This window comes from Pinus tabuliformis, chromosome 8 (assembly GCF_031772625.1).
Source record: "Pinus tabuliformis cultivar Carrire ecotype Pingquan chromosome 8, CPIR1, whole genome shotgun sequence".
Taxonomy (NCBI): domain Eukaryota; kingdom Viridiplantae; phylum Streptophyta; class Pinopsida; order Pinales; family Pinaceae; genus Pinus; species Pinus tabuliformis.
The window spans coordinates 1,325,429,833-1,325,441,885 of NC_142294.1; the positions used below are offsets into that span (position 1 = coordinate 1,325,429,833).

The 12,053-nt window shown below is 37.8% G+C and overlaps 1 pseudogene; it reads left to right on the forward strand.

The window, feature by feature from the left end:
• Positions 1-9,071: 9,071 nt before the first annotated feature.
• Positions 9,072-11,300, forward strand: LOC149240360 (mitogen-activated protein kinase homolog D5-like; annotated as a pseudogene).
• Positions 11,301-12,053: the final 753 nt, after the last annotated feature.

Consider the following 12,053-nt stretch of genomic DNA (forward strand, 5'->3'; position numbering starts at 1 on the left):
ACAAGTGATATACTGGAAATGAAAAAGAAAAATTAATTACTAGAATAAGGAAATGTCTCTTTCGACACCTCCACCATGGTATTCATACGAAACCTCCACCATGGTGTTCATATGACACCTCCACCATGGTATTCCATTCATTTAGCTGGCACTTTCTTTCATTCATCTCATCTTGGTTCCCCATTTTCCCTTTTCGCAGACAAAATAGAACACACAGGTTTTATACAACTCACAAGGGAAATTGTCCAATCTTGGGGACTTGTCATTGTCATTGGCCATCTCAGGCAAATTAGCATGAAACTCATTTAAAGTTAAAGGTTGATTTCTCATGGAGGTTAGAGACTCAAAAAACTTCTAGGGAACTACATCAATATAAGTTTCCATGGCAACCATTATGTTAGATTCTGAACTTGTTGTATTACAGCTTAATAGAGTTTATGCCATTAGAAATCCTGTGTTATTAAGGTTGTTTTTGAGAGTGCGTCTCTTGGAACGTGAATTTGATTACATTGAATATCAGCATATTCCAAGGTCTTTAAATACATTAGCAGATGTAATTGCTTCTCGAATGTTGGACAGACATTTACGATAATCATGCAAGTAAATTTAAAAACATTTCATCACATATGTTAAACAATATAAACCGGTAATAGTGATATATATATAGATAGGAGTGTGTCAAAAAATATACATCGTCTTCGATCATAGGTTGAAAAACACCTTATGATCGGCAAAAATGATAAAGTACAAAAAGTCAAAAATGTCACATGTGTCTACAAAGTGACTAGCCAATCACTGGTGGTGCTCCCTATATGACACCACTGCACGGGCTACCTTACACAAAAATCTCCTAAACGGTCCAGGGACTGCGACTACATAGCGCTGAAGTCTAATAGGAATATCATTTATGGTAGTCTCAGGCATATCCGTCGTTAGACGCTCTAGATCCTGCTCCAACTCAGCTAGTGGCTCTGCAGCCGCGTCTTGTGGGGCCGGTACCGGTGCAACTGGATGTCTCCTCTCAAAAGGCCGGAGGTTGGCTGGGCGCTGTGGACCAACATCTGCATTTTGAAAATTTTTACTGTCAGTTTTGAGACGATATATATAAAAAACAACAAAAAAATACATAATTTGAAAACTTATGAAAAATAAAGTACCTCTATCGTCCCATTGTTCTCCCTGTGGAAGAACCATGTCCGGATCACCTCGAAAATCTACTCCGGCATACGGAAAGTCCTGGATCGAAAAAACCTGGTCCTCTAACCAGTGAAAATAACTATCAGAGAATCGAACAATCGCTGTGCCCTCGTCAGGATGCCGGGCCATCACCGTAACCCATCGTATCAGCTTTGGCTCCCGAGGACCCAAGATATCAACAGTGAGTTGCTGAGGGATCAGCATCGGAACTCTCTCTAAGGCAAAGCTCACAACTAGAGGCCCATATCCAAAGGTCTTCAGTCGTCCGTTCTTTGCCCTAGTCAGTTGGCTCTTCATATTAGCCGACACAGCATCACACCAGTTGAAAATGGTGCCTTGGTAACAGTCAATCGCCATCCGCATTTGGGACCCAGAGGCAATATGTAAAGCGGCTGCGCCGCAAATTCTGGTAATCATGAAAGCTATAACTTTGAGTTCACGCAGAGAGATGTGTTTTATTTCCACGCCTTTCGCATGGTGTGCATTGGGTGTGCACCAATCTGCCCGGAGACTAGCAAGGGATTGGCCACCCGGCCTAGTCCCGGCTAGATTGAGTTGCTCGCCTCTATTTGGCAAGCCAGTGAGAAAGTATATGTCAGAGGGATCTATCTCGAGCTGGTGCCCTCCGATGTAAAAGCATTCCTCTTGAACGTTCCATCTCTCAACCAGCCATTCCAAGAATCTCACCTGAGCCCTCATGCCAGGTATGGCCCAGTATTTATATAGCCCGCATGCTTTTAGGGCATCAATGGAAGGTTGATGTTCAATTGCGGCTAAATCAATGTCTTCGTGCTCTCTTTCTCTCCAATCCAACATGGTGAGTGCCCTGCACACCAAGAAACAGAGATTAGAATTAATTTGGGAAATTTTTAATGGTTATTTGTGGAGTTTGGGGTTTCAAATTCCGCCTTTCACGAGGGACGCACCCCGCGTTTAGAACACAGGGCGTCGGGACGCAGCTGGCCTGAAGGTGGGCTGCGTCCCCCGACCTTTTTCCTGTACAGGAAAACGTCGGGGGACGCAGGTCACCCGAAGGGCACCTGCGTCCCCCGCAGAGCGCACTTTGAAAACCAAAACCCCCCAAAAATAAAAACTAAAACCTAAAACACAATTTTAATCGGATGAAATTGAAGAGGAGGATGTTGTAAAATACCTGGAGGAGACGGCGTTCGATTCTGACGGTCGGATTTTCCGCAGCGACCACGGGAAGTTTCTTGCCAAAAGCCCTTTTTTCAACCTCAACAGTAAAATGGTAAAAATGACATGGTAAAAAGTCTTTTTATTGGTTTTTTGGATGAATTTGTTCATTTTTCACCATGGAAGGATGTTTTTCGATGTATTTTTTCCTATCTTAAACAGGTATGAGTAATGTGTCGTTTTTGTGCAAGACAAAGGGATTTAGAGGGAAAATTGTCATTTTTCACGAACCAAAATATCAGAGTCATCTTTTAAGATCTTTTCTGACTCCTAAAAAATGAAAAGATTGCCGAGCGTTTCATTTACACTCGTTAAAACGAAATTAAAAGACGATCCCCTTATAGCTCTTTTCTAACCGTAAAATCAGGAGAAGATTGTCGGGTTTTTGTCGTTTCAAACTCGATACGGAAATAAAACGACGTGTCCTTGATCGCTTTTTACTTTTCAGGTCAGTGGCACTAATTATGAAAGTACTCCTTGGTCGCAAGATCAAGCGGTTCCCCCAGGTATTATTTTATACTTTTTCGGGCTTGAGGGACACAAATCTACGAAAAAGTTCAACTTGGAGTCTTCTTAAGTTTTTCAGACTCTCTAAAATTGAAAAACGCCTAGTTTCTCCTATACTGGGCTCGTTAAACATTTCACAGTAAAGGACCTGTTCAATTACAAACAGGAACGAACCGCTCCTTCCTAGGGTTCGAATCAAAACTAGGTTGGACTCATCTGAAGGATGAGCTTATAATCAAGCATATGTTATCCTCCTCAAGCTTGTTAAAAATAAAGAGGTACTTGCCAGAAATGGTGGGGGAAAAGAGAGAAGAATGAGCCTATTTGTTACCTTTTGTCTCAGAAGAAACTTTATTACCACTCTTGAACACGACACTTTTCATTCACCTGGGTTGGGAAATCTTTCACCTCACAGTTGATCAAACCACTTTAAAAGTCTTTAGTCAGGTTCCGGGGATTAAATTTGAGTTATTCATCACCAAGCCATCTGTCGTGTCGTTATGTGTTCAAGAGGTCTGCAAGAAAAACTTTCATCTGCAAAATACTTTTCATCCATTTGACCATCCCTGAGTCAGTCCTTACAGCAACATTTCTTCAACTTGAACAATGATTTCGTGTTGTGGGCTTGCCTGCAATGGGTCGCTTTCTATCGACATCAACACATTATCTAGAGAGATGACTTAGAAATCGTCAGTGCCTTGAAGTCTGCATGCATCAATGGCAGGTTTCTCACCTTTGACGTCAGTTTACATCATTGACTTTCGATCGAAGGATTTCGTGAAATGTTCGACATCAACTCATTCATTCACATCTCATGGATTGTACTGGGTACTTTGAGAACCATTGACATTACTGGTGGTATCTCTCACGCTTGTTAACAGTTTTCTTCATCGACTGGTAATCAAGTGGTTTCTACCATGTTCGACATCAACTCATTTATTCGCATGGCTAGAATCGTACCAATTCGGAAAGTAGAAATGAAGACCCTGGATCTAGTTTCCACCATCCAGGCTGCGAGGAGTTTTGTATTCATTATCTAAGTAGACTAATCATAAACATATGGCTGCACCCATACTGTGTCTACAAAAGTCTATGATTATGATGTACTACAAGATCATTCCTGTATCAGAGTAGTTAGTCTGTTAGTTAAAGTTTTGATCTGAGTATGGGAATGCCTACCTCAGTGATGATATAATCTTATGCATGTATTTTGTGTTGAAAATTGTAGGTTCTGACCAGGCTCTCCACGAGATAATCCTTGAAATGATAAAGCGCTTCACCCTTCCTAGATAATACAAAACCCTAATCTACTACAGGCTTCGCACTTTAGGGGGCAATCTGTTACACTAAAAAATGTCACCATGACTATTTACAGTTAGTATGGCTCCATCAACAGTCATGTTATCCTCTTAGGCAAGTCTTATACCTCTGCTCTCCATGTCAAACTCCAAAAAAGAGAGAAAGTCTTTATAAATGTATTCATCTCTGGGGACGCAGGTTCTCTCAACCTTACCTGCGGGGACGCACCCAATGTTCACAAAAGCTGCGTCTTTGGACGCTCTGTATGTAAAGGGGCAGGTGCGTCCCCCTGTAAAGGTTAAAATGTGCAAGTTTCATCTTTAAAAAGTTACTTGTGGTCATTTCTAGAGCATTCTAGAAGGTTGTTCGACGTGTATTGAGCGCCTCTAGATGGTTCATGCACCCCTACCAAAGAGGAACTTATCCCATCAATAAGGGAACTATCCCATCCAAAGAGGGGATTATCCCATTGATGGTGGACCCGATTAACTTCCTCTTGAGCACTATAAATACAGGCATTGGGCCAGAAGGAGAGGAGGTTGGAAGCTATACATTTCTAAGGGTAAATCCTGCAGGAATTAGGACTCCCATTTAGAAGCTTGTGAGGAGAGATTGCCATCTTTGCTTGTTCTATTTGGAAGTGGGTGAGCTTTGTCAAAGTAAAGGAGAACTCTTGATGGACCCTGGGAGGGACTTGCACAACACCAAGGCTCAGGTTGTATTTGTTCCTTTTGTTACCTATTAATGCAAATGAGTCCATTCTTCTCAATAACTTGTTATTTATGAGTTGTTTCATGTACTCCTTGGTCTATGTGTTAAATATGTTTTATTCTATGAGATTATCAAGTGCTATTTAATCGTTTGATTGTTAGTGTATGCAGGTTTCAAAGTGAAGGAGGAGCTCATCCGGATCAGCGGAGCTGGACTGCTACAACAGCGTTGGATTACAGGTAGGATCTAAACACTTGATTTCCCATATAGTAAATGCATGTTTAGAGAAGGATTGCTCTTGTTTGTCTTGTTTGTCACTAGAGAGTCTTAGGCTCCTAGGGAGGTTGGTTGTGTCCGCACAATCGACTCTTTCCGCCTGACAATCCTAGAGTATTGAAATACAAGCTTATAATAATTGATAAGTTTCCTACCAAGTGCATGAGTTTCACCTCCTACCACCTGCATTTTTTTTTCACTGCATTGATTTTGGGTTCTAATTTCTAACCCCCTCTGGATTATGAAGAGAGAGCTTACTCTATATCATATTAGTTGCTGCTGTAGATGAGAGTTGCTTCACAAATGGTTAAATGGATCAAATAATCCCCTGCATTCCTGGAATGCCCCAATTGTGTGTAAAAGATCTGCCCAAATGATTGCAACTCAGAGACTCCTCCAATTACATGTTTCAGTTTCTCAGAAGTGAAGTGCATGCCACCATGGAAGCCCAATTTGCAATTCTTAATACCTTTTATGAGCTTGATGGTCCTATAGTTGATGCACTCTGGACCAAACTTCTTGCCTTGTATACGATTGGCCCTCTTGTTTTGTAAGTTTCTTACTTTTCACTGCCAGATAGGGTTTGTGTGTAGGAAATGTCTCATTCGACACCTTCACCATGGTATTCATACAACACCTCCACCATGGTATTCCATTCATTTAGCTGGCATTTTCTTGCACTCATCTCATCTCGGCTCCCCATTTTCCCTTTTCACATAGAAAACATAACACCTAGGCTTTACACAACTCACAAGGGAAATTGTCCAACCTTGGGGACTTGTCATTGTCATTGGCCATCTCAGGAAAATTAGCATCCAACTTATTTAAAGATAAATGTTGATTTCTCGTGGAGGTTAGAGACTCAAACAACTTCTAGGGAACTACGTCAATACAAGTTTCCATGGCAACCCTTATTTCTTCATCTATCCTGTAGTATTGAAATAAAAGATTATAATGATTGATAAGTTTCCTATCAAGTGCATGAGTTTGACCTCCCACCGCCTGCAAAGTGGGGTTTTGTTCAGAAACATCCTTAGAAGTTGATGCTTGAAGAAAGGCAGGAATTGTTATTTCTTGGTATTACATTCTAGTAGGTGTTTGTGTGCCATAGTTTATATGAATGAGGTCCTTCAAATATTGTTTGTTAGAGGCTAATGTTTGTATGTGGATTGTCTATTATAGTACTTTCTGTATCAGATTTTGTGAGGATTGAAATATATACACTCTGCAAATGTCCTTCATAGGGACTTGAAGCCCATCAATCTTCCATTGAATGAAAATTTTGATCTAAAGATATGTGAATTTGGTCTGGCTCAGATTACTTCTGAAACCTATTTCATGACCGAATATGTGGTTACTAGATGATATAGAGCTCCAGAATTGTTGTTGAATACATCAGGTTATAGTGTAGCCATTGATGTCTGGTCAGTAGGTTGTATTTTCATGGAATTGATGAACAGACAACCCTTATTCCCTAGAAGGGATCATGTGCATCACTTGCATTTATTGATAGAGGTAAAGGATATAACCTCTAATATTTTCCTACTGCGGATTGCGCTGTATAATGGTTGTATGATTTTAAGCCTATTGAAGTTTGAGCCATACTTCTTGTTCATATCTTGTCTCTGGTTAAAGGAAATAGAGACATTTTACAGTTTTGGTTGAATGGTTGAAGATATGGTGATAATTTAAATATAATTCCAGTGCAGTGAGACAGAATTTATTGTCTTTGCAGTTGATTGGCACGGCAACTGAGGCTGACCTTAGATTTGTTCAGAGTGATAATGCTAGAAGATTTATTCAGATCTCATTTCCCTGATGATGGACTCACCTAGCTAGTCCGAAACGTTGGTTTCATAAATTTCTCACAGGTTTTTTCCATTAATCAATTTATTAATAAATATATGAAAACCAAGCCGACCTCTCCAACCCTAAGTTATCTCTCTATCCTTCTATTAATAGGTTCACATCTTCTTGACTCTCTCTTCTCAAAATACAGATCTCATTTCCCTGATGATGGACTCACCTAGCTAGTCCGAAACGTTAGTTTCATAAATTGCTCACAGGTTTTTTCCATTAATCATAATTATTCGGCAATTGCCACAGTATACAAGGAAGTCATTTACTAAAAAATTCCCTCATGTGCATGCATTAGTAATTTATCTTTGTGAAAGAATGCTGACATTTGATCCAAATCAAAGGATCAAAGCTGCACAACATTACCTCTTTTTCTCATTGACTGGTCATTTCTTTATTGGTTTTCTAAAGAAGAACTTTTTAATTCATCCTTGTATAAGTTGGACTAATCCTTTGTGGATTATGGTTGTTTATGGTTGATTTCTCATGGAGGTTAGAGACTCAGACATCTTCTAGGGAACTGCATCGATACAAGTTTCCATGGCAACCCTTCTTTCTTCATCTGTCCTGTAATATTGAAATACAAGATTATAATGATTGATAAGTTTCCTATCAAGTGCATGAATTTGGCCTCCCACCACCGGAAAAGTGGGTTTTTGTTTAGAAACATCCTTAGAAGTTGATGCTTGAAAAAAGGTAGGAATTGTTGTTTCTTGGTATTACGTTCTAGTATGCGTTTTTGTGCCATAGTTTATATGAATGAGGTCCTTTAAATATTGTTTGTTAGAGGCTAATGTTTGTACGTGGATTGTCTATTGTAGTACTTTTTTATCAGATTTGCGAGGATTGAAATATATACACTCTACAAATGTCCTTCATAGGGACTTGAAGCCCAACAATCTTCTACTGAATGAAAATTGTGATATGAAGATATGTGATTTTGGTTTGGCTCGAATTACTTCTGAAACTGATTTCATGATCAAATATGTGGTTACTATATGGTATAGAGCTCCATAATTGCTCCTAATTCATAAGATTATACTGCAGTCGTTGATGTCTGGTCAATAGCTTGTATTTTCATGGAATTGATGAATAGACAACCCTTATTCCTTGGAAGGGATCATGTACATCAATTGCACTTATTGATAGAGGTAAAGGCCATAACTTGTAATATTTTCCTACTGCGGCTTGCCCTGTATAATGGTTTTATGCTTTTAAGCCTATAGATGTTTGAGCCACGCCTCTTGTTCATATCTTGTCTCTGGTTAAAGGACATAGAGGCATTTTATAGTTTTAGTTGAATGGTTGAAGATATGGCTATAATTTAAATATAATGCCAGTGTGGTGAGAAAGAATTTATTGTCTTTGCAGTTAATTGGCATGCCAACTGAGGCTAACCTTGGATTTGTTCAGAGTGATAATGCTATAATATTTATTCGGAAACTGCCATAGTATCCAAGGCAGTAATTTACTCAAAAATTCCCTCATGTGCATGCATTAGAAATTCATCTTTGTGAAATAATGCTAACATTTGATCCAAATCAGACGATCACAGGTGCACAACATTACCTCTTTTTCTCGTTGACTAGTCATTTCTTTATTGGTTTGCTAAAGTAGAACTTTTTAATTCATCCTTTTATAAGTTCGACTAATCATTTGTGGATTATGGTTGTTTTTGTTTGATTTCTCATGGAGGTTAGAGTCTCAAACAGCTTCTAGGGAACTACATCAATACAAGTTTCCATGGCAACCCTTCTTTCTTTGTCTATCATGTAGTATTGAAATACAAGCTTATAATGATTGATAAGTTTCCTATCAAGTGCATGAGTTTGACCTCCCACCACCTGTAGAGTAGGGTTTCATTCAGAAACATCCTTAGAAGTTGATGCTTGAAAAAAGGCAGGAATTGTTGTTTCTTGGTATTACATTCTAGTATGCATTTTTGTGCCATAGTTTATATGAATGAGGTCCTTCGACTACTGTTTGTTATAGGCTAATGTTTGTACGTGGATTGTTTATTACAACACTTTCTGTATTAGATTTTGTGAGGATTGAAATATATACATTCTACAAATGTCCTTCATAGGGACTTGAAGCCCAACAATCTTCTACTGAATGCAAATTGTGACCTAAAGATATGTGATTTTGGTCTGGCTCAGATTACTTGTGAAACTGATTTCATGAGCGAATATGTGGTTAGTAGATGGTATCGAGCTCCAGAATTGCTCTTAAATTCATTACATTATACTGTAGCCATTGATGTCTGGTTAGTAGGTTGTATTTTCATAGAATTGATGAATAGACAACCCTTATTCGCTGGAAGGGATCATGCGCATCAATTGTGTTTATTGATATAGGTAAAGGCCATAGATTGTAATATTTTCCTACTCTGGCTTGCCATGTATAATGGTTGTATACTTTTAAGACTATTGAAGTTTGAGCCACTCTTCTTGTTCATATGTTGTCACTGGTTAAAGGACATAGATGCATTTTAGAGTTTTGGTTAAATGGTTGAAGATATGGGTATAATTTAAATATAATTCCAGTGCGATGAGAAAGAATTTATTGTCTTTGCACTTGATTGGCACACCAATTGAGGCCGACCTTCGATTTGTTCAGAGTGATAATGCTAGAAGATTTATTCAGCAACTACCATAGTATCCAAGGCATTCATTTACTCAAAAATTCCCTCATGTGCATGCATTAGCAATTCATCTTTATGAAAGAATGATGACATTTGATCCAAACCAGAGGATCATAGGTGCACAACATTACCTCTTTTTCTCGTTGACTAATCATTACTTTATTGGTTTGCTAAAGCAGAACTTTTTAATTCATCCTTGTATAAGTTGGAGTAATCATTTTTGGATTATGGTTGTTTATATCATAGTATTTGACATCTAGTATCGAGATCAATTTTTGTTCCTTGTCCCACAAACAAGGGGGTATTATACACCAATTTGGTGTTTGGCTTGCTTGTGACCTTAAAACAAGAAGAAGAAAAAATCATCCACTCAAGAAGGCCCTATTATATAGATTTAAGTTCTACCCATTTAAATCTAGGCAACTGGTAAAAGTTTCCTAGCACATGGTAATGCAGATCCAATTTTGACAAAAATAGATGTATATAGTATTTTGATATCCTTTGCAGAAAATTTTTAGCTGCTTTCTTTTTTTATGACAATGAAAGTTGTTTGTTATTTTGGATGGGAGTACAATTGATTTTATAGGTCCAGTTGGTTAAACAAATATGTTTTTTGGTTTTGGAGCAGTGGAAGAGGCACTTCCCATCCATGCCTGGAAAATCTACATGATATCAATGATGAACCCACTTGTGCCATACCATTCAGCTTTGATTTTGATCAGCACACCTTAACAGAGGATTAGATCAAAGAGTTAATCTATGGAGAGACTATGGTTTTTAATCCTTGGGATGCACAATAAAGTAACATTTTGTGCTGACAATGGTTACAACTTTGAAAATTGAAAGCTGGGCTATGTTCTTGTTTGTAGCAGTCATAATGTTATAAATATTTATTGAGTTTAGGGAGAAATGTAAATATGTGTATTAAAATCACATTAGAGTCCAGGGCAAGTTGTAAGGGAGATAATGATTGAAGGGGTGTAAAGCATTTATATTGGAGTATGTCAATACTACAATAAAACTGTATTATGTTGTATTCTTCTTTATCCTCAAACTTCAAGGGGTTGTATGAAGATAATTTTTGTTAGAATATAAGTGAAGAAAAGTTAAGTATGGCAGTTTTCCACTATATATTGTCAAAATGGTATTTAAATCTAGGAAAATTTTAATAGTTCTGCCTCTGGGAAAACACCCATTTAAATTATACCATTTAAATCGAGGCCAAAAGCTAGCACATGAGCAAAGTTTCCTAGCACTCGTAATGTAGATCCAATTCTAACAGAATTAGATGAATATCTTCTTTTGATATCCTTTGCAGAAAATTTTTAGTTGCTATTAATTTCTATGGCAATGAAAGTTGTTTGTTCTTTTGGATGGGAGTACAATTTATTTTCTAGGTCCAATTGGTTAAACAAATATGTTTGTTAGTTTTGGAACAGTGGAAGAGGCACTTTCCCATCCATACGTGGTAAATCTACATGATATCAGTGATGAACCCACTTGTGCCATGTCATTCAGCTTTGATTTTGAGTACCACACCTTAACAAAGGATCAGATGAAAGAGTTGATCTATAGAGAGGCTCTAGTTTTTAATCCAAGCTATGCACAATAAATTAACATTTTATGTTGACAGTGGTTACAAATTTGAAAATTGAAAGCTGGGTTATTTTCTTATTTGTAGCAGTCATAGTGTTATAAATATTTATTGAGTGTTGGGAGCAATGTAAATATGTGTATTAAATCCACATTTGAGTCCAAGGAAAGTTGTAAGGGAGATAATGATTGAAGGGGTGTAAAGCATTTATATTGGAGTATGTCAACCTCATATGCTACAACTTGGTGAGATACATTGTGCATGTATGAGTCATAGACCTGAACACAACGGTAAAACTGTATTATGCTTATTCTTATTTATCTTCAAACTTCAAGGGGTTGTATGAAGATAATTTTTGTTAGAATGTAAGTGAAGAAAAGTTGAGTCTAGTAGTTTGCCACTATATATTCTCAATATGGTATTTTGTGAAATTCTCCTTTCAGATAAGTGATGAACTTGGAGTTCTGGCTATTGTGTACTAACATGAATAAACTAAATTCCTGCTTTCTTCCCCAATCTCGTCGGTTTTGGATTTTTAGCTTTTGATTGTCTTGTTTATTTACAATATTTTTTTCTCCATTGCACTGGAAATCAAATATTATGTTTTACAAAGAGCATTTCCAACCCACGATGGAAGACTATGGGTGAGCATGAATGGAACAAGTGATATACTAGAAAGGAAAATGAAAAATTAATTACTAGAATAAGAGATTAGAATTCAGCAACTTGTGTAAAAGCCAAACACATATGTAAGTGTTATTGGAAATACTT